General features: G+C 43.4%; 1 protein-coding gene across 4 annotated transcripts in view; it reads right to left on the reverse strand.

Annotated features, from left to right (window-relative positions):
• LOC105241166 (tigger transposable element-derived protein 1-like) overlaps positions 1-24,270 on the reverse strand; it is a 283,983-nt gene that overhangs the window by 224,185 nt on the left and 35,528 nt on the right. For all 4 annotated transcript variants that reach the window (XR_004622365.1, XR_004622366.1, XR_004622364.1 and 1 more), the window contains one exon: positions 10,036-10,170. The gene's annotated coding sequence lies outside the window, so the exon portion shown is untranslated. The remainder of the gene's footprint in view (positions 1-10,035; positions 10,171-24,270) is intronic.

Raw genomic sequence — 24,270 nt, forward strand, 5'->3', positions numbered from 1 at the left:
GAGGAATGCAAGTCTTTAATTTTTAGGAAGAACACCGGAACTAAATAAATACTTAGCACTTTAAAGGAAATGCTTTATACACTTCAATGAATTCTTGCCAGGAGGCATGGTCTTAAGAACACAGCACTTTCAACAGAGATGTCAGACAAAAACAGCCCTACAGTACTTACAGCCTCCCACCCATGTTTCTATGGTGACACTTGAACTCAAACTGTTTGAATTCAAACTACCTAGCAATCTAAAGAAAAAGCCCTTTCCTCATTCCATAAAGCATATTTTATCATTTGTTGGGGGGGAGGGAGGAAAGAGTAATACTTCATACTATGTATGTAGTAATACATTTTTTTTGTTCTAATTAAGAAATTAAAAAGGTGCACGGGAGACTTTCTCAAATCTTCACGAATGGAGGACAAAAACCCCGGCCCGATTTTCTGAGACTCGTTTATCATTTTACAATCAAGAAATACGAGGCATTCCATTTCCTCTAAGTGCACATTCAATCTGTCAAACTGGATGACAACAGCATAAAACTGCTGAGATTCTGAAACCCAACCTGCTACACATCCTGAACGTCCCTCTCCAAAGAAAAGTTACGAGAAACATCCGTACGTGGACTTTTCAAATATGGAAGCATCCTAAAATTCCCTGGGGAAGGATGTCAAAATAACCCCCCCCCGGTAAACTGCTTAATAGGAACAGCATTTCGAACTCTCCAACTGATTTTAAATTTCCATGTTTGTTGCACATGGTACGCAAATGAAAGTCTTCCTTGGGCTCCTAAGGATCCGAAGGGGTTTAAGATCCCTCCAGCAGACACAGGCATAAACCCTTGAAACCCGTGGGTTGTATCTTTAAAAGGTGTCAAAGGAAAAGCAGATGAAGTGCTGTAATCTCCGCCCACCGTCACTTAAGACATAACAACCCACGCACTCCGCACGCCCAGCCAGCATCCTGCATCCACCCTTCTTTCAAACCCACTGCATTAGACCATGGAAACTCAGGATGTGTGGCCACAGCGGCCTCTGCTCGGGCTCCAGCTGGCCCACCACGTGGCGTGGCCGTGACCTTAGTCACACTTCCCCCTGACATCCTGTGAGTCGGCTCAAGCTGGAGCCAGACCTTCCCACCGTGCTGCCCGCCCTGCTCCTGGAAATGACAAACCCCCGCTCCCTAAAACATTCCATTCTCCTCTAACACCAGCAGGGCTTCCTGCCCCCCACCCCTCCTGAACAACAGGTCTTTGAATATCATTCACCACTCCCCCTCCCCCCGTGACACCTTTCACCTCTAGCTAAAGGGTAGGTATGCGGACTTTCATGGAAGCTTGCTCTCCCATTCTCAGGAAACTATTTTAACTCTTGAAACTATTTTAACTCTTATCCCGATAATCCCTTCTCCAGGAATTAAAAGCACATACAACCTCTGGAATCTAACACAGGGTAAGGAAAAATGTGCACAACAAAGCTATCTTCGTGGAAGAAATACCTCTCCCCCTATTAGAGAAGGCGCCTGTTGGGATTCAGATTTCCATAAGCCTTCTTCTCTTCGTGGTCTTTTTCTAGTCGGACCATGAGGGTTGCAGAAATCTTAACTCTCGTCTTTGAAAAAGAGCTTTCATTTAAATGAGTAGAGTAATGAGAAAAATACTCCCCATTTACTTTTAGTCGTAGCGTCAAGAAAGAAGCCATTTTTTTTTTTGTTTCATCAGATGACTGGCAGTATTGATACTGCCTTCCTCCTAAAAGATGCATGGGGGGGGGGTGTCCCAAGAATGGTTTCTGAAGCTGGGTAGAGTGACATTAAGAAGGCAGTTAATGGGTGGCTCAGGCCGTTAAGCATATGCCTTTGGCTCAGGTCATGATCCCAGGGTCCTGGGATCGAGCTCTACATCGAGCTCTACATCGAGCTCTACATCGGGCTCCCTGCTCAGCGGGGAGTCCGCGTCTCCCTCTCTGCTGCTCCCCCCTTTGTGCTTTCTCTCAAATAAATAAATAAATAAATAAAACCTTAAAAATAAAAGGTGGCAGTTAATACATCCATTGTTTAGACTGCTACTATTCTATACATTCCAAAATGGACATAAAGTCTCCGGGTGTACATGAAATAGACTGAGCACCCTCCGCCCTGTTTTGCCCAGTGACCAAGACTAAAAATCCTGCAGAGACTGCACAGAGCAGCTATTTGAGGACTCTGAAAAGTAAATAGTAGCATGCAGATTAGGAAAGACAGGAATTCAAAATACCACCAACCTGCCAGTGAGTTTGCCATGACTTTCTCCTCCAATATGCCCCAACCCTGAACCTCACACACTGTCAGCGGGCACGGAGTAGTGACAGACAGCAAGCCTGGAGATGCCCTGCAGCTCTGTCTCAGGGAGCAGGAAAGAACTCCTGATGCTCAGAGAGTGGGGGAAATCCCCCATTTTTTCCCCCTTCATTCTGTTCTCTCGGACCACAACCCCAAGTGGTAATGGCAGCCTACAGCAATAAGAGCCTGCAGGACCAGAACTCCAAGGGACAAAACCCTCCCTCTGCGTTTGGCAGAGCTGCGGCTCTAAGAAGATGGGTAAAACCATGCCAGTTTTTGTCTCCGTCCTCCTGTCACTTGGTGCCAGGGACACAGGCACAGCTGTGGACGTACATGGCGGAGCAGAGTAATGAAATCCCAAGCTTTCCAGGTAATGACCAAAGGAAGCCCCATGGAATTGGAAAATGTTGAATTAATTATGTAGAGGGAGAAGCTCAGGAAAGGCACCGCATAAATTGTTTATAAACTCCCAGGCTCACCCACAAGCTTGGCACGCATGGATCTCATCCTCAACAGCCTACCTGAGACCATGAGAACATTCTAGAATGGCCCTCGTCCCAGACGGGTCACCGTGGGGCGTACCCACCTGACATATCCAAATAGCGCTGCCAAGGCCTAGCCAACTGAACTGACATTGGGACCACAGCTCACGGAAGGTTGGGTTAGAACTCACTCTCTGAACATAACCAAATCGACTGCTTGCGACAACAAAAATGTCAACATTCTCCATGGGATTTAAACAAGATCCAGAGCCTCATAACATAACATTCAAAATGTCCTGGATAAAGTCCAAAATTACTCAGCATGGGAAAAGACAATCAACAGATGCCAATGCTGAGATGACACAGATGTCTGAACTATCTGACAAAGACTTTAAAGCAGCTATTATAGAATGTTCCAGCAACCAATCATAAGCGATCTTGAAACTGACGGAAGAACAAAAGTATCTGTATCTCTGAGCAGAGATACAGAAGCTCTACAGAACTGCTGGAAATTCCAGAACTGAAAAATAAAATAATTGAAATAAAACCTTCCTGGATGGTCTCAACACAGCACGGAGAGAAGAGTCCGTGAACTTGAAGACAGAGCCATAGAAATTAGCCAATCTGAACAACAAAGAGAAAAAAAGATTTAAACAGAACAAAAGAGCCCCAGGGGTTCAGGAGACAGGAATAGAAGGTCTGCCATTTGTGTCACGGAAGTCTTGAAAAGAGAGCAAGAGTGCATTGCAGAAACAAAATATAACAAATTAGTGGCTGAAGACTTTGCTAAGTTTCCCAAGAGACATAAATCTACAAATTCAAAAAGCAGACCGAACCTCCCATAGCATAAACCCAAAGAAAAATGTGCTAAAAACTAGACACAAAACAATCTTGAAAGCAGGGAGAGAAAAAAAAAATGACATATTACCTCTAAGCACAAAAACTCCAATGGCCATGGATTCCTTACTAGAAACCATGGAAGAGAGAGAGAGAAGCGGCCCGATATATTTTAAGCCCTCCTCAGGAAAGAACTGCCAACACAGAATTCTATATCCAGCGAATAGATCTTTCAGGAATGAAGGCAAAATACAGACATTCTCAGATGAAGGAAAACTAAGATTACTTACTGGCAGCTGACTTCCTCTAATACCTAAAGACAGCTCTTCAGACAAAAGGGAAATGATACCACAAGGAAACACGGAACATCAGGAATTAAGAAAGAGCAGCAGAAATGGTAAACATCTGGATAAATATAAAACCCTGTACTTCTCCTCTTGAGCTCTTTGTTGAAAGCAAAAATTAGAACACTGTCTATGGGATTTTCAGTGCATGCCACTGTAACCATAAGACCAATGTCACAAAACAACAGTGCTAAGGTCTCCACAGTCCACTTAAATCGGTAAAATGCCGATTCCAAATCCACTGTGAAGTATGCACATTGCAATCCTTAGAGCAGGCACACATACACAAAAAAAGATACAAGGAGACACACAAGAGATCAATTAAAATAAAACACTAGGAAAGATTCACAGAACTCAAAAGGCAGAACACAGAACAGGAATGAAAAACAAAAATTAAATGGTAGGCATAAATCCAAGTCTATCAACAATTACAATCAGCTAAAATGGTCTAAACAGGTAAATTAAAGGACAGAGGCTGTGAGAATGAATAAAAAAAATAGGAACCAACTACATGTTAACAAAAATTCACTTGAGGGGCGCCTGGGGGGCTCAGTCGGTGAAGTGTTTGTCTTCAGCTTGGGTCATGATCCCAGGGTCCTGGCTCAGCGGGGAGCCTGCTTCTCCTCCCTTCTACCCTTTCCCCCTGCTCGCGCTCTCTGGTGCTCTCTCCCTCAAATAAATAAAATCTTAAAAAAAAAAAAAAACCTCCCTTGAAATATAGTATTAGTAAGTAGGTTAAAAGTAAAAGGACGGGAAAGGTACAACACGCAAACAACCATTCTGAAGAAAGAGGGAGTGGGAGGGCACCTGGCTGGTTTAGTCAGTGGGGCGTGCAACTCTAGATCTTGGGGTTGTGGGTTTGAGTCGCAGGCTGGGTACAGAGGTAACTAAAAAAAATAAAAATCATACACACACACACACACACACACACACACAATAAAGTTGACTTCGAAACAAAGACAGTTGCATTGCCAGGGGCAAAGAAATATATTACATAATGATGAAACGGTCAATTTGACAAGACATGACAATCTTAAATACATTTGTACCCCCAACAATAAACCTTCAAAATAAAGGAAGCCAAAACTGTCAGAATTCAAAGGAGAAAGAGATAAATCTGAAGTCATAGCTGAAAGCTTTGACATTCTGCTCTCAATAATATATAGAAATAATAAACAGAAAATAACCACCAATTGTATCGACTATTTACAAAACAGGAACGAAAACAGAGTATGTATTCTTTTAAAGTACTCATAAAACATTCACCAAGACTAACCATACCCTGAAGTATAAAACTTAAACAAATTTAAAAGAATTGAAATAATACAAAGTATGTCTTCTGATCATAATGAAATTAAACTAGAAATCAAAAGAGAACAAAAAGAGAAACAAAAAACAGAGAAAAGGGAAATTTCTAAATACTTGGAAATTATACAACATACTTCCAAATAACGTATGGGTCAAAAAAAGTCTTAAGTGAAAAATTTTTTTTGTATTGAACAAAATAAAAATGCAACATAACAAAATGTGTGTGATGCGGTTAAAATGGTGGCTTCCAGGGAAATTTATATTAAATGTTTATCTTAGAAAAAAAGAAGGGTCTCTAATCAATAATGTAAGTTTCCATCTGTACAAACCAGAAAATAAGGAGCAAAATATACCCAAAGCAAGAAGGTGGGGGAAATATTAAGGATAAGGGCAGAATTAAATGAAATTGAAAGCTAAAAAACAATAGGGAAAAAAATAAATGAAAACAAAAGCTGGTTCTCTGACAATATCAAAATTATTCAGCCTCTGGCAAGACTGACAAAGAAAAAACTCATTTCTTACTAATGAAAGAGGGGGGATTGCTACAGATCCCACTGACATTAAAAGGAGAGGGGGAAAGAACAACTCTACACACATAAATTCGTCAACTAATATTGCTTACATCCTTCGAAGAATTTTTTTGGTCCATGTTCACAAAGATACTGGTCTGGGGGTTTGTCACTGTTGTTTTTTGCTTTTTACCATCTTTGGGATCAATAATGCTGGCCTCGTGAAAGAAAATGGCAAGTTTACCATCATGTTCTGAAAGACATGGTCTAAAACTGGTGTTACGTCTGCCTTAAATACTTGTTAGAATTTACCAGCGAAACCATCTGGGACTGGAAATTTCTTTCTCAGAAGGTTTTCAACCATGAATTCCATTTTATTAATGATTACAGGACTACTGAGGTGAGAGATTTCAACTCAGGTGAGTTTGGACAGGTTGCGGGTTTTTCAGGAATGGGTGTAAGAAACTCTTGGTGGATTGTTTGACTCCTCCTGGATCAGAGAAGAGACAATTTGAGCCAGGATCTTTCAGACTGTCACAGAGAGGTTTCCAATCTTCTTGGCAGTAGTCGGATCGCAGTAGGCTCAGGGAAGGGTGCTGAGGGGGTAAATAGCAAAGGCCTTGTTTCTGAGACTGGCCTGTCACCCACTGCCAGGCCAGTACAGTTACTGCAGTCACCCAAATGCCTATCACCTGGCCAGGCCAGAATGTTGTTCTATGACGAGAGCTGGGAACCACAGAGGGTAGAGGTGATACTGGGAGGTGGCAGGTAGGTATGGGAGGTGGAGTCAGGTCTAAGTGTAAAGCTGGCCAGGGAAGGCCACGGGGTTTCCACACCCTCTCCAACCAGAGCAAGTACCCTCTGATCCACCCTCTGAGATTCTTCCATCTTGTACACAGCATATGCGCAGGGACAGGTTAAGCGCCAACATGGCTTCCACCCCACATATAATGTGCAGTCTTTTTAATTCTTTATTATTGTGAAGAGAAGGCAGCTGCTACAGAAAAAGTCTGGAAAACACTGCCCTCAGATGTCCCAAAGGAGGTGACTCGGGTTCTGGCACGGGCTTCTCAAGGAGGCAGTGGGCCAGCCATTCCCAGCCCAAGGCAGGGCATTTCAATGGACTCAGCCTGGGTATGGAAACTAAGTCGTGGCATTCAACGGACTGGCTGCAATTCTTCCTCCATTTAGTCAGACACAAACCGAGACACATAAAGCTCAAAGCGACCTCGTGAATCTCCCTGCCCATGGCCTTATTTCACAAGATGAGGAGACTGTTCTAGACATGGAAAGTGACTAGCTCGAGGTCGTAGACTTGTTGAGGCAAAAATGGGACTGGAGCCCAAGTTCCAGGTTCCCAGCTCAGTGCTCTTTACACTATACATAAAAACAAGTGTTGACTGGACAGCTCCTGCGTATGTGAGGCAATAGGACGACACCAAACAATTACACAGATAAATAGAAGTGAGTGTGAAGTTATTAAGGAGAAATGCAGGGAGTGTAAATACATTGCCTTCAAAAGGCTTCTCAAGGTACAACCCACCACCCCCAGCACTAGAGTGAGTCACAGAGGTCCCCATGGAAAAGTTTCACTTTGGTAAATTGAGAAATGATTATATGTGATCTTTTGGTGATTAAATAAAATTTCCTGTTGGTGAAGTCTACAGCCTAGAAAGTGCTTTAGTCCTCTATCTGAAGCATGATCTCAGATAGGTACATAAAGGAGAATGCCATATTCATAGCAGACCAAGGAGCTAAGACAAAAAGACAGACACTGAAAGACATAATGATTCTAGCCCTGGGCATTTTGTTGAACCAAGATGAAGGAGCCACTGTGTGGTGACTCAAGCCAAGCATGACCCAGATACTGCAGGAGAAAACAGCCCCGGAGCCACGAAGGCCCTGGAACAAGCTCCAGCAACCAGCACGACATACTCCAGAGAGCAAGAGCTCTCTGCTGAGTAAAGCACATAGTTCTGCAGAGCAGGGACTGAGTCTAGGATTCCGTGTTTCAACACCTCGACAGTGAAGAAAGGACAGAAGAAAGAAACATACACAGATAGAGCTTCTAGCTTATCTCAGAACTTGATAAATATTAGCACTTTTAATGGGAAACTTCTATAAACATTTGATCAGGTTATTCTTTTGGGAGAGGTTTCCCCTACAACTGGCACTTCCCTGATGGAAGCACTTAAAGGGTCTCTTATTTCCCCCCTATACTTTCAAGCCATAAATGCGATCATAGAGCCGGAGACCTGAGGTGAAAGTAGCTTCACAGATGGTAAATTCCCATATGGGAGACCTTGATAAAACAGACTCAAGTCTGATAATTCTACTCTAACAGGAGGTCAGGCTCTTTTCACCATAGCAATCAACAGAAGGAAAAAAAAAAAGTAGGCATGTAATTCTATAGGAAGCATAGAATGTTCTGGAAGAAAAAAACAAAGTCAAGTCAACTATGAAGAAGCTGAGATAACTACGAGAAGAGATGTCCCCAGAAGCTTCTAAACCACATTGCAAAGTTGGGCTAACTGACCAAATAGCTTGGGACAGAAAAACAGTAACGTCAGAGACTGTCACCACAGTGCGTAGGAGGATTCAGACACACCAGGTGTCTGACCACCTGCTGGGGCTCATTGCTTGTCAATTCAAAACCTCTGAAGGTGGTTATTTTGGTCAAAGGTATAGAATTTAGGGTTTTAAAATGTATTCAGCTTAAAATGCACATTTACACCAGCCAAGTCTGAAGGGGCAGAAATAATTTCTCATCATCACAGCAGGCTGTCTGAGTCTAAAGCAACAGCTATCTGAAAAGCTTACTGGAATCTTCCTCCTTAAAAATTATTAATAGAATGATTTTAGCTTGCATTTCCCCCAGACCCTCAGGAGCTGGCTAAGTAGCCTCAAGAAATACCCAATTAGTTCAGTCATTCTGTTGAGTCAATGGGAAAATGACAATCTTGGCCTCTTTGTTTCAACACCTTGACAGTAAAAAGAGAACGTGATGACGTACAGGACTTGGTAAGAATAATACTTATTTTTATATACATTCCCTGCTGTATCTGAACACAGTCTGACATTTAGTGTGTCTTAAAAAAACATTTTTTTAAATAAATACAGTTTAATGATCAAATTCTGCAAAACCAAAAATATATGCCTTGAAAGATCACTATCTTATTACTCACCTTGATCTACAAGTAAGAAAGGGAATATCAAACCAAACATCTATTTCATCGTGTTTTCTTAGGATGGTCTAGTGAAAACAGACAAGCAGAACTAACAATACCCTCCACTGTTTACTATGTGATCTTGGCCATGTGACTTGAACGCCTCTCTTAAGTATCTACGACCTCGTATCTAACATAAGGCCCATAATTTCTTCCTCACAGTGCTGCGGTATGGACTTCAGTGTGGTCATGCTGTTTTAGAGCCTGGCACACACCAGCCGTTCGAACTCTCATATTCTCCTTTGACCTCAAACATGGATTCCAACCAGAAGCTTGTATTATCCGTGTCACTGCCTGAGCTTCTTCCCGAAGAAAGGAGTCCTTCGTTCATGACAACCAGAATCAGATCAGAACCCCAGGGGAGCTTTCCAGGCAGGTGACCCGCTCACTGGGACTCTCCAGGGGTATGTGGGAGGAGGACAGGGCTGCCTGGTGGGGTCGTCCACCTCGCCCTGAGTCCCTGGGCCCTCCAGGAGCCCAGGTACGTGGGGACAGAGGGATACAAAAAAGGAAGCAGTAAGGACGCAGGGAGTATGACGCTTCAGAGGCAGGTGGAAGGGAGGCATAGCACAGGGAGCCCCAGGGAAGGATGGCCAGCCCCGATTAGGAGCACATGACCTCTTCCTCAGAGAAGCATCTTTTTTTAAATTTTTTTTTCAAGTAATCTCTACACCCAGCGTGGGGCCCGAACTCACGACCCTGAGATCAAGAGTCGGATGCTCCTCTCACTGAGCCAGACAGGCGCCCCGAGGAGCGTCCTTAATTTAACCAGTAAATGAAAGGCCGTTTGGAAATAGCTTCTACAAGCTGCGATTTGACAGAAACTTCGAGTGAATATACATCCAAGCTTTCCCCAAAAAAAGACCTGAAATCGGCCGGTTAATCTGGGTGAACCGTAACTTATGGATAGATCTAAATGCTACAGAAAGCCCCAATTTTAAAAGCAACATGTATTTTTTCAATGTATGTTTAACATATTTTTAAAAATCATAAGTGATGTCATCAGAAGGGCAATACTCACCAAGCTGAGCAAAAGTATTTCTCTTCAATCATGCAGAAGCTGACGTCATCTTTACCTTCTGGGTGAGCCATATGCTACTCAGTTCGCTGTGTAACCTCAAGGATGTCACGACCTTTCAGGACTCAGTTTCTCCATCTGTTCAAAAAAAAAGGATGGATGGATCTGGCAAACTCGGCAACACTATGCTTCTCTTCTGAGAACAGCAATTGTTGTTATTTCTCTCTATGCCAAGTGTTTAATTACCAAATAGGCCTATCTTTTAATATGCGGTTCCTGAGAAGGGTAAGAGGGATCAGGGTTTTTAAAAATGACCCACATGAGTAAATGCTGGCTTAAAAGAGAACTTCCTGGACACCTGGTTCACCCCAAAACAGGACAGACCACATCCCTCCCCTTTCTTTGAATCGAATTTCCTTAACTCCGTTCCCCAGGTGGCACAAACCTCTCTCCTATTAGCCGAGTCCTTTCTTGAGATAGAATACAACTGCTTACGGCCTGGGAACTCTTCTGTGAAGTATGGAGTTGTTACGATGCATAAGATGAGCACGGTATCAGTCAAGAGCTTACCCAGGACCCAGGGCTGCACGCTAATCTCAACACCCTCGCTTAGCCCACAGCTAGGAGTGCAAGGTGTCGACAAAAGAAAATCCAAGGTTTAAAGAGTGCTCTGATTTAGTATTGATGATGAAAGAACAGCATGTCCTTTTGTGATACATACAAATTACAATCAAGTTAACATACCAGCAAAGGCCTCCTCTTGTAACACTGTCAAATAATAATGAAGGAAAAGTCATGAAAACAAATTGAGCCCCCAAACCAGGCCTATTTTAAAAGCACTCAGGATTTAGAGTGCATGAAGAAAAATGTATTTTTCATCAATTCCAATACAGAGAAAAACTTAGCATTCATTAAACACTATAGAGAGTCTTTCAAAGGCTTTCTATTTGATATTACATGCTCTGGGAACCCAGCGTGGCTATGGAATATTCCACATTGATTCAGAACTAAGAACCGTACAGGGCATAGAAACAGAGAGACGGCTCACTCACGGAATGTAAGGACTCAAGTATGTAACAGGGACCAACCTAGAGGACACTAACAGCCTGTTCGTTACAATAGCCTTATTCTAAAACTGCTTGAAGTATTCTTGATTTGCAATGATAAAAGTTCATTTTTTAAAACCCGAATAGCTATTACTATAGTCAAAAGTTAACAAAGCATCTATGTTGAGAGTCAATTAAAGAAAATTCATTCGGAATAAGTGGGTTTACACTAAGTACCGCACAAAGTGCCTGCCAAGTGACACTTGATCTCTCAATATTTCTAAGGGGAGCATGAACCCCTCCTTTGTCACGCCAACTAGCTTCCTTACACTTTAACGCTATGCATAAAATGTCTGACTTCCACCACTTTAAGAAGTTCTTAAAAAGCACAAAGAGGAGCGCCTGGGTGGCCTAGTCAGTTAAGCATCTGACTCTTGATTTCAGCCCAGACCTTTAACTCAGAGTCGTGAGTTCAAGCCCCACATTGGGCTCCAGCGTGGAGCCTACTTAAAAAAAAAAAAAAAAGTACAAACAAATGTTTACTTATTAACAACGGCAAGAAGAACCAATACAATTTTTCACACTTACTCTAAGAGAAAAAATATGGAAAGGGAACCAAAATGTTATTAAAAATGCTTAATGACAGGGCACCTGGCTGGCTCAGTCGGTAGCGCACATGACCCTTGATCTCGGGGTCATGAGTTCAAGCCCCACATGGGCACAGAGCTTACTTAAAGAAATAAAAATAAAATAACGTGTGCACTTTAAGGAAAATGCTTAATGATGAACTCAAGCCGTCAAAATAAAATATGGAGGTACATGAAAAATAATCACAATCTTGCTAAACATTAACACAAACATTATTCCTCAAGTAAAAATTATTTAAGGCTCGAGTCTAGAATGAACATACAGGTCTACAAATTTCTAGAAGCATACAGCCATACAGGCAAGTTCTTGATCTCTCCCATATCCTTCGGAATGTGGACACACGGCTCTTAAGTCCAGTTCACAAGACAGAATACAATCTATCTAATACGCTGTGTGAACGGCTTCATGTGGAAAAGCCTTCTTTCATTCACAGGCCTGACAAATGCTTGTTTCCTGTGCTCCAGAGGAAACCATATTTATCATAAGTAGTTTTTGTAAGATTTACTTTACGTGCTTCTCATGTAATTAGACACTGGCAGGGCTGGCCCCAGTGTGGGTAGCAACCGAGCGCAACAAAATGCTCCCTTGCTCGAATGTTCACAACCCTGGAATGGTAAGTTATTACCTCCTCAAGGCTTTGGTTAAGTTTCAACTACTTTACCCGAAAGTAGTAATAGCTAACAGCTATGTATATGAATAAATACTATATACTAATTTATTTCTGTCAGCCAAGAGGTCACCAGGTGAGAAGAAACTTAAAGAGCCTCCAAACCCCCCACCCCATTGGGTTGCCTGGGGTCAAGGAAATGAGAGGAGGGTTCCTACAAGTAGGTAAGAAACCTGAAACACTGGCTTCTCTACTCCTCTAGGTTGCCTTAAAAGCAGGCAATTCTGTTTTGTGTTTAACTCTCAAATAACTTGACCTGTGCACATACGTAGACAGGAATTAAAATGTACTGAGCAAAAAACGTAGAGGATCCAATTACACAGTTCATGGAAAAGCAACCCGGCAAGTGAAGCATTCTGGGAAAGCAGACACCAAGTCCCACAGCTGCTTTATGGGCAGACCAGAGCTCAAAAGACCGGTGGCATCCTGGAATCACCCATCCTTCCCTCATGCCAACATCAACCTGACGATGAGTTTTCCGAATAAGCTAGTCTTCTGTTGGCCAAGGGAGGCCTTTCCCGTGTCATTCCTTTGTTTAAAAGGCAGTGTTGTGTCAAATGGCACCTCTACACTGGAGTTGAACCGAGAAAGGTGGGCGCGGGGCAGCACGAAAGGAAAATGTTATATGCTCTGTGGAAATTCCAGGCCTTTCCACCGCTTTCAGGAACACCAGAATTCACTGTGCTCATTAAATTCAGGGGATACCCAGGCAGTGCAAAAGGCAGATTCGGGGTAATGAAGCCATTAACCAACAAAATAAGCTTCACACCGGGTTCTTCAACTTGTCATTCTCATCTTTCCTACAAAGCGTCTTCTAACTTAATCATGATTCCTCAAACCATTATATTAATTGGAGAGCAAAATAACTGATGTTTAAGGACCAAAAAAAAAAAATCACTTGTATTTTTAAAGTAACATGTAATACAAACATGCGTCTATGTACAATACAGCGGTAAATTACTTTAAAACTCTCGAGGGGCGCCTGGGTGGCACAGCGGTTAAGCGTCTGCCTTCGGCTCAGGGCGTGATCCCGGCGTTATGGGATCGAGCCCCACATCAGGCTCCTCCGCTAGGAGCCTGCTTCTTCCTCTCCCACTTCCCCTGCTTGTGTTCCCTCTCTCGCTGGCTGTCTCTCTCTCTGTCGAATAAATAAATAAAATCTTTAAAAAATAAAAAAAATTTAAAAAATAAAACTCTCGGGGCGCCTGCGTGGCACAGCGGTTCAGCGTCTGCCTTCAGCTCAGGGCGTGATCCCGGTGTTATGGGATTGAGCCCCACGTCAGGGTCCTCCACTATGAGCCTGCTTCTTCCTCTCCCACCCCCCCTACTTGTGTTCCCTCTCTCGCTGGCTGTCTCTATTTCTGTCAAATAAATAAATAAAATCTTTTTTAAAAAATTAAATAAATAAATAAATAAATAATAAAAAATAAAACTCTCGAAATTGATAGTTCAAGTTGTTGCTTTAAAAAAACTAGATAAACATATATGGGACAAATATTCTGAGAGCATTGGACAGCACTGAAGATTCCAACTTTTGAGGAATAAAACATTTGATTTATTCAACAGCATAACATTTTAGAAGATTTGTCTTTTATTTTAAATTTCAGTGACTGTCATAATATAAAATGTTGGTGAAATGAGGTTTACTTTGCAATTGCTATGTAATCCTATCTTTTTTTCTACCTTCCAGTGCGCATGAGACTGCTGTTCTAGTGAAGGCAAAATATAAAACTCCCCTCTGGCTCAATTTTCTTTTAAGTAAAATGAGAAAATTGCCAAAGATTCGTTCCTGGGCACCTGGGGGGCTCAGTCGGTGAAGCGTCTGCCTTCAGCTAAGGTCATATCCCGGGGTCCTGGGATCGAGCTCCATGTTGGGCTCCCTGCTTAGCGGGGAGTCCGCTTCTCCCTCTCCCTCTGCCTCCCCCCCTGCTCATGCTCTCTCTCAAATAAATAAATAAAATCTTAAAAAAAAAAAAAAAGATTTGTTCCTGCCTCTCACTACTTTTCAGAGCAAGTAATACTTTTTTTAAAACACTAGGCAGATATAAAAAGTGATTTTAAAACATTTGGGGGGTCTTTTTTAAAAAGGGGGGATGCCTGGCTGGCTCAGCTGGTAGAGCACGCAACTCTTGATCTCCAGGGCGTGAGTTGGAGCCCCACATTGGGTGTAGAGATTACTTAAAAATAAAATCTTAAAAAAAAATTGGGGGGGAATGAAATGCCTCTCCCCCCTACTCGTGCTCTCTCAAATAAATAAATAAAATCTTAAAAAATAACACTCTTTGAGAAAGAAAATCAATTGCAATCGTCTAAGTGTTTAATGCAAAAACACGCCACTAGTGAAATGGTTCCACTAGATGGCGCCCTATTTTCTTCAGTGACCAGAGACACCTCTTAGCTAGCCTCCATCGTCACCTGAGAGCGATTCCTGAGCTTGAGCTTATCTTATAGCGTCAGTGGGCACCATCTTTGTACAATGGAGTCTATGACTTGACTCTCACTACGTAAAACAATGTTTGCTTTATTTTCTTAAAATGTCTTCTTTCAGGATTCAAGCTTCATTAGCATTCCAGAATTTTAAGGTTTAATGGACTCGGTCATTCAACCATTTCTTGAGCCCTTCCTTTGTGCCACATGCTCTCTACATTCTGAAGCAACCCATGCTCTTTAGTGGTGCCTGACATTACAACTTCCCATCCTTAGGTGCCTGGGTGGCTTAGACGGTTATGCGACTGACTCCTGATTTCGGCTGAGGCCATGATCTTGGGGTTGTGAGATCGAGCCCCGCATAGGGCTCATGCACTGGGTGTGAAGCCTGCTTGGGATTCACTCTCTCCCTCTTCCTCTGGCCCTTCTCCACTTTTTCTCTAAATACGCACGTGCGCACACACACACACTCTCCCCATCCTCCTGCAAATACCTAGGAGTCTACCGGTTCCAGTATGGTTGGGCTTCTGCACTTCTATCTTACTTATCTGCAGCATTTCCCGGTCCATTCAATAACTTCCTTGCAAAACATTTCTGTCATCCCTGTTCCTTACCACGGCTCTCTGCTGAGAAGCTCTCATAAACCCAAGAGACTGAGTTCCATTCCATTCTGAGGTTTGATTTTTAAAGGTATATCAAGCATCGCTAATGTGAATTTTTGAAAAAAGGATTAAACCCCTTTGCGGGTGCTTATATGACAAAATGAAAATAGAGTCATGCTGTTCATTAACCTCTTTCCAAAGTTCTGAACTTAGATAAGACTGGAAAGCATTCGATCTCTGAATGTGATGGAATGAACATTGATAGTAATAGTACTTCAGAACGAACTGGAAATGGTGATTCTCCATATAAAGAGACAATACTTTTAACACCTGGCCCCAGCCCAAACTGTAAGACATGAAAAACAGGAGATGCTCTCAATTTAGATTAAGGTGGCATACAAAAGCCTCAGGCAACTCTTCAATCAAATGTCCATATTAATCCCTCTCTATTCATTTCTCATTCTCATATAACCAACAAAATCTACAAAGGATGGAGCACAGTAACCCAATTGCATCTTACAAACTATTTCCTTTTAGAAACAATTTGCTCTAATTGTGAAAGCAAAATTTTTAGATGAAATTTTCCTTAAAGACAACACCAAGCTCTACAGTGTGTTTCTTCCGGTGCTCTAAAACTTCATCTAAATTAACCGCCACTTCGGAGGGAATGTTATTTCATGAGCCTGTTCTCAGCACCTCTAACTGAAAAATAAGCCTGCTAAATTTAAGAAAAAATTACTTAAATTATCCCCAGCTTTACGTGCCAGGATATGCTTTTTCATGTTGAAGAAATTAAACTGAGAGAAACTCATATGCTTTAATAAGAAATTCAATTCATTATTTCTAAACCATTAGATTTCTTTAAAAAAGCAAAACTGCTCATGAACTTGCCTATGGACTTGAACTTATTTAAATAAACAACCTGTTCGATAAATTGTTCAAAGACCTTCAGATAATATCTTCACCAAGGAAACTTGAGGTTTTGTCTTCCCTATTCATGCTGTTCAAATTCATGCATTGAGGTCATTTTCATATTTATTTATCATACTAAAAGAGGAAAATATTTGGGGCGCCTGGGTGGCTCAGTCGTTAGGCGTCTGCCTTCGGCTCAGGGCATGATCCCAGAGATCTGGGATCGAGCCCCATGTCGGGCTCTTCCGCTGGGAGCCTGCTTCTTCCTCTCCCACTCCCCCTGCTTGTGTTCCCTCTCTCGCTGGCTTTCTCTCTCTCTGTGTCAAATAAATAAATAAAATCTTAAAAAAAAAAAGGAAAATATTTATCCATATATAATAATTTATAATTTACTATATGTTTATGTTATATAATTTAAAATATATATTATAAATTTTATATTATCTATATATACACATCTAAAATGTATGAGTGGTCTAAGTGCCTGGGAGTCCCAAATATTGAAAGAAACAAAATATAACAGAAATAACAATGGGAGGGGCGTCTGGCTGGCTCAGTTGGTAGAGCATGTGACTCTTTATCTGTGGGTCATGAGTTCGAGCCCCACGTTGGGAGTAGAGATCACTAAAGATTATAATTAAACTTTTTTAAAAAAAGAAAAAACAATGGGAAAATAAATTCACTTAAAGATTTTATCTAAAAATTGAATATGCAGTCATGTCCTAGGTTGAGGGGAGATTTGAGATCTTTTTCAAGAAAAAATCCTATACGACATCATAATCCCCAAGACACTACCTAGATAAATCCATTTTTAATGCATGATTCATGATTTTATTTCTTCGATCAGCTAATAAGCGCCTACTACTCTGTGCCAGGCACTGGGTATTGTAATAATAAGCCACATGGTGGCCTTGGCTTCAGGAATTTTAAGTCTAATGGGACAAGACACCAGTCAATAATCAGTATCAATAAAAATAAGACGGGGGGGGGGTCTGGGTGCCTCAGTGGGTTAAGCGTTTGCCTTCAGCTCAGCATTGGGCTCTCTGCTCAGTGGGGAGCCTGCTTCTCCCTCTCCCTCTGCCCCTCCCCCTGCTCGTGCTCTCTCTTTCTCACTCACCCTCTCTCTCAAATAAATAAAACCCTTAAAAAATAATAAAAATACGACCTATCACATACCTACGTGACATGAAACGACAACCTGTCCCCGTATTTGTCTCAGGGTCAAGTGGAATTAGGAAAAAGGAATTTCAAGGAAAATGAACATTTCAAAACATTTTCAACAAGGATGAAAAACAAAGAAAAACAAATTTTCTGGTTAACACTCAGATAACTGGAAATCCCACAATGGACTTCTGCATCTTTGTACCTTTTGGGCAGTTGTGTTGTTGCTCTATTTATATGCTATAATTTTCAATTTGAAAAATGTATAGTTATGAAAAGGATGGGTTAGTCAGTTCTTTAATTTTTATGCCACAATTAGAAACAAAAACTGAGAAAATAAATTCCAGCAAACCTCTTGTTTCTAGTTCACAGACACCACCACCCCCCTTTTTTTTAACCAATTGGTTGTTCTTGCTTCTCAATGGACACCTCCGGCATTTCTTCAATGCAAAACCACAAGCAAGCTCGTGTGCCCAGAATTCCCCCCAAGAAACCAAGTGGGAAAAGAGCCATACTTGGAAGAACGGGTATCTAACCTCCTCAAGATGGCTCCTTGAGATAGATAAAGGAGAGACAGAACTTCGTAGGGGTTGAACTGAATGAACTACCTCCNAGATGAAAAACAAAGAAAAAAAAAATTTTCTGTTGCTCTATATGCTATAATTTTCAATTTGAAAATTTTCAATTTAAAAAATGTATAGTTATGAAAAGGATGGGTTAGTCAGTTCTTTAATTTTTATGCCACAATTAGAAACAAAAACTGAGAAAATAAATTCCAGCAAACCTCTTGTTTCTAGTTCACAGACACCACCACCCCCCTTTTTTTTAACCAATTGGTTGTTCTTGCTTCTCAATGGACACCTCCGGCATTTCTTCAATGCAAAACCACAAGCAAGCTCGTGTGCCCAGAATTCCCCCCAAGAAACCAAGTGGGAAAAGAGCCATACTTGGAAGAACGGGTATCTAACCTCCTCAAGATGGCTCCTTGAGATAGATAAAGGAGAGACAGAACTTCGTAGGGGTGAAACTGAATGAACTACCTCCAAATTTCCCAAAGGGAATCCTTTCTTGTGGGACCAATTCAGCTGTCTTTGGTATGAAAGCAACCTTTAAATAGCTCTCCTTCTACTTATAGCCCTTCTAAATTTGCTATTGTTACTCATTATGAGTCCACTGGTATTAGTCAGCACCAGTCATTAGCCACTGTGTTTCTGAAATCACCAACTTCCTTCACTCCCGTCTTTTCGTGAAAAGGGGACACTTGAATCGAAACCTTCAGCTTGAAAATTTATGCCACCATTTCTCATAAACTTATTCGGAAATAGCTCACACAAATTCTTTATTCAAACAATCGGGAAATGGATACCATTCTTGACCCCCACCCCCCAAAAAAAAGCCCTAGTACAGTATGATTTCTGTTAACCACAGGTGAGAAATGGAAATTAATCCAGGGAACTATAGACTGTCCTGGCCTTTTAAAATGATCTGTCAATTAAGGCCCGACCTAATCGTGACAATTTACCTTTTCAATGTTATCTGTCAAGACCTCCTCACATCTATCAGTTCTGCGGGATTGAAGGGAAAAGCAGGCCTGCTGGGAGCGATCCACAGGGACCCTGAAACCCTTCTCCCCTTCTCTCCATGCACACAGAACCACCTCGAAGCAGGTACTCCAGCACCCTTCCCTAACCACCAGCTGCCAGTGAGCTCTTGCTACACTGACTATCTTGGATCCTTCATGACCCATCACATACCTACATCTTCTCCCCCCAAGTAAACGGTATTCTCCTTCTAGACAGTGTGTCCTGCAGTTTCTAGGTTTCACCCGCAGCACCTGCTACTTGAATGCACACACTGAATATCTGCAAAACCAAACCTCCTCCAACCCCAACCCCCGCCCCCCGCTTTAAAGGCAGGACATCACACAGGCCCAGAGAAATTCTCGTTCTACCCGGGCTTGGGGTTTCTTTTCCATCATTCAAGCGGCTTCGCAGAGCAACGTGTACAAATAAACCCAAGAATGCAAAGGAAGCAGCACGAAATAAAAATCAACATCAGCATCTCCCCCATTTTCCTCATGAGCATGACTAACGGACCCTCATAATACCAAAGCATTCTGCCCCTTCATAGGGCCCCTTAATTCCACGTGGACACACACCATCACCAACTGCCATGGAACGGTCTGTCGGGACTTCATAGGCTACACCAGAATCGAGGAAGAGGTTTCGTTTGTTGCGAACTGTGTGGACTAGACAGTTTCTCCTTGAATTTCTTAAGAAAAGGAAAGGTAGAAGAACGTGGTTGCCAACAGGCATTCACCATCAATTGCTTTACTTTCTTCACTGTCCAGTATGTGTGCTGGGGGAAGGGGGGGTGGGAGGGGAAAAGAACTAAGAGAAGGGCCGGGGCGGGAAAGGAACAAACTTCATGTTACAGTGAACGTCATAATCTTTACGATGCGCTCCTCATATGCTCTCATTCCCAACTCCTTTCAAAACTGTACTTCTTGGGGGCACCTCGGTGGCCCAGTCAGTTAAGCATCCGACTCTTGGTCTGACTCTGGGTTTCGACTCAGATCATGATCTCAGGGTTGTGGGACTGAGCCCCGCATCAGGCTCTGCTGCTCGGGGGGGGGGGGGGGGGGGGGGCCTNCTCCCTCCCATGCGTGTGTGTGTGTGTGTGTGTGTGTGTGTGTGTGTGTGTATGCGTGCTCTCGCTCTCTCCCTCTCTAGAACGAATAAATCTTTAAAAAAAACTGCACGGGGGCACTTGGGGGGCTCAGTCAGTGAAGCGTCTGCCTTTGGCTCACGTCATGATCCCGGGGTCCTGGGATTGAGCCCCCCGTCGGGCTCCCTGCTCAGGGGGAGCCCGCTTCTCCCTCTCCCTCTGCCCCGCTGCTCCTGCTGTTTGTGCAAACTCTCTCTCTGTCAAATAAATAAATAAAATCTATTTTTAAAAAAACGCACTTCTTAAATAATTTATAGAAATTCTGAGACTAGAACCAGAAGCTTAGTTTCATAAAATATGACAAAATGACAGAAAATACTGCACCCTACACTTGTGATCTGTGCATTTCATTGTATGCAAATCTGACCTAAAAAAGTTAAAAAACAAATACTGAACTTAGAATGCAGAGGCATTTAAGGGTAAGTATTTTTTTTTTTAGCCCATCAGAAAATAAAATGGGCTAATGGATGGCTAGATGTTTGACAGAGCAAGTATCTTAAAATGCTACTACTAATCCAGGTGGTAGGCATATGTGTGTTCGTGATAAAATTCTTTCAACGTTGAGGGAGACTTGGGAGATCTTCCTAAAAACAAAGTGAGGAGACGGAATCAACAGTATAAACTTATTTTCACAGGCCATCCACACACTGGCTAAACATCTCTTAAAATATTTCTTCACGTCTCCAAATGGTCATCCACGAAACAGAAAGTCCTTGACTTCCATCTGCCTCCCAAAGCAATCCCTCACTGGGCGGGGCAGGGGGGGGGGCAGATCTGCCAGGGCCCTCACCTGACCCACACCAGCATTCCCTCCCGGGGGGCAGGCCAAAGCCAGCTGTCCCTGCTACAGAGCTGCACCCCCGACCCTTAGTCCTCCCTGTGCCCCCCACACCCGGCCACCAGGGCTGAAGTGCCCCAGAGGGTTGGGGGTCTCCAGGGAGCCACATTCCAAGCACACAAGCATCTCCCCCACACCCCTCAGGTCTCTCCTTAAAGCTGCCAGGCATTTCCAGAAGTTTTTCTCCTGGTCTCACACCCACCCAACAGCACCCCACTGGGCTTTCCTAGGAGGAGGGCAGAGAAGTTCCAGAACAGGCAAGGTGCTCCCACAGTCACCTTAGTGTGGGCCAGGGGTGGGGGAGTGCATTTTCAGTGACAGAATGGAGAGCATTCCCTCTGTGTGCAGGGCTGACAACCTGCAAGGAAAAGGAAAAGAGGGGCTCCCACCCTCCATTGCTCCTCACCTTTATCCAAGAATAATAATAAAGGGACAGGGAGGGGGAAAGGCTCAGCCTCACAGCTCATAGCTGCGGAAAGACAGGAACCTGGGGCCACTGCCCAAATCAGGCCTCCCCATCTGCCTCCTCCTTTTGCTCAGAGGAAAAACCTAAGTCAAGAAAAAGTGAAAGTAACGCGACATGATTCAGTCTCCCGGACGATGTGTTCTTTCAAGTCAAACCTTCGTCTTCTGGCCACATTTAGACTAAAGCCAGACCGCAGAGCAGATTGCTGGTGTGGTTTTGCTTTAGCCAGAGCGGCTTCCACTTTGAGTCGGGGCTGGAATCCACAGAGAAGCTGACGTGTGAGAGAAAGATCCAGAGCCCGGTGAGAGAACCCATTACTAACCCTAATGAGCTCATAGGTCATCCACCCTTTCAGGGCTACAACAGCTGCCTTCCCACCCCGCCCCTTTCCCCTTATCTCGTTCCTCTAGAGGGTCAGGGAAGCACGACTTGAGGAGCAAAATGCCACCGTTTGTCACCCTCTCCTGGGGCCGGCACCTGAGCACTGGCCTTCGTCTGTGTAGGTGGGACCCCAGCTCTAGCAGCAACCTCCCAGGCACATCATTCCCTAAGGCCAGTCTGGGGGACTTCAATTCTAAGAGGNCTCTAGCAGCACCCCCCCAGGCACATCATCCCCTAAGGCCAGTCGGGGGGATTTCAATTCTAAGGGGGGGTTGGGGGAGGGGACAGGATGGGGGGGGTTGGGGGCCGGGTGAACCTAAACCATTTGCACTAGAATTTCGCTTGAGGAAATTCCACGTTTTGCTGGTATAAAAGTCTGGTATTAAGTATCACAGAAGTTTCATCGCTCAGCATGACTGACTCAAATTGGATTTTCCTATGTTCTCTCTGGTTCGGTTGCTTTAACTCCCAAGAAAGCTTTCATAAGAACACCCTATGAGGGGCGGCTGGGTGGCTCAGTCCTTAAGCGTCTGCCTTTGGCTCAGATCAGGACCATCCCAGGGTCCTGGGATCGAGTCCCACATCAGGGTCCCTGCTCAGCAGGAAGCCTGCTTCTCCCTCTCCCACTCCCCCTGCTTGGGTCCCCTCTCTCACTGTCTCTCATTCTCTTCTCTCTGTTAAATTAATAAATTAAATATTTTTTTAAAAAAAAAAAGAACACCTTACGAAACGACACACTACCTTCACAAATGAAGTGACAAAACGTGGTATACGCATGCTGTGGAATATTATTCAGCCTTAAAAAAGAAGGAAATCCTCTCACGTGCTACAATGCGGGTGAACCTTGAGGGCATCAGGCTAAGTGAGACAAGCCAGTCACAAAGAGGCAAATACAGCATGATTCCAATTATACGAGGAATCCAAAGTAGTCAAACTCCTAGAAACAGAAAGCTGAACGGCGCTTGCCAGGGGCTGGGGGTGAGGAGGGGGAGGGGGAGAGGGGAGATGTTGCTGAATGGGTACAGACGTACAGTTTTACAAGATGGAGAAGTCCTACAGTCTGTTGCACAACCATGTGACTACAGTTCACACTACCGCCCCACAGACCCTTAAAAATGGCTGAAATGGTGAATTTTTTACATTATGTGGTGGTGGGTTGTTTTTTTTTTTTTACCACAATTAAAAACACACACACACCCTGCCTTCACCCTATGTTTTGGATATTCTGCATTTCCAATTCAACAATTTCGATGTTAAAAAACAAGCCAAATAATTCAGTGAGTTTTCTTATTGAAAATGAAACCCCTTCCAATTAACGTGCTTTGAAGATTCAAGAAGAAAAAGGACTTGCCACCATGGCTTGGGACAAACTTTGTCATTTTAAGCATGCATGACATTTTCATAGCAGGCAAGGATCCCCACATTCTCGAATGGTATGCGTGGTATGCGGAATTGGCTTGTAAATCAAATGAGGCGGCTGAGATATAGCCTTTTAGGAAAAGAAGGATAGATCACAAGACAGCCTTAGAGCCCGGAACACTGCAGCTATTATCCCCAAGGCAGCAAAATGAATAATTCATGCGGAGCGCGAGTGTCCAAACGCTCTGAACAACTGTGACTTCATGAATGGCTCCTGCCCCGGCTCCCTCTCTTCCAAACCTCTCTTTACTTTCTCATGCCTCACCACCCCGATCCCGCATGCACTCCCCCGAAACGTAGAAGTAAACGTACAAGTTACTCTAACGAGACAACATCCGTGAGAAGAACGAGAAGAACTCTTAAGTTGACAGAGCAGAAAGGACTAACCAACCTCAAAGGAAACCGCATTTTCCAAAGCTCCGATTTCCACGTTCCACTGTTAAGAATGCCTAAGGGAATGGCCTCGAACATCCAGGGCTATTTCTCCTGTTAAGAAATGTAATGAACTGTTCCTGCATCTTGGCCTTAGATGTGAAGAGCGAGGTACTAAGTAGTAACCGCATTTCCCACTAACTCGGGACTCCTTGGCGGTTGGGATCCAGGGTTCCCAGCCTGACGGTTTCCTTTGAATTTCACCGCAGGCATTTTTCAGGCCTGTGAAATCGACAATGAGATAAGAAAGGTATGCATACCGTTTCTAGGTGATTTGCATGCTCCTCTACAAAACTGCAGTCTATTTCTTAATAAAGGGAAAGCTCCTTTCTGAAACACGCTTGGGGGCCACGGTTTTGCTTCCTTCCACCCCCATCTCAATGAATTCACTGCCCACCAACCTGGAGCGCTGGCCCGGGGAGGTACAGACCAAAAAGCGGAGAGACCCCATAGGGGTCTAGGACAGGCCGGGAGTAGGCATGCACATCTGGGTGCGGGTCTGAGGGATAAAG

The sequence above is a fragment of the Ailuropoda melanoleuca genome, chromosome X, assembly GCF_002007445.2.
Source record: "Ailuropoda melanoleuca isolate Jingjing chromosome X, ASM200744v2, whole genome shotgun sequence".
NCBI classification, from domain to species: Eukaryota; Metazoa; Chordata; class Mammalia; order Carnivora; family Ursidae; genus Ailuropoda; species Ailuropoda melanoleuca.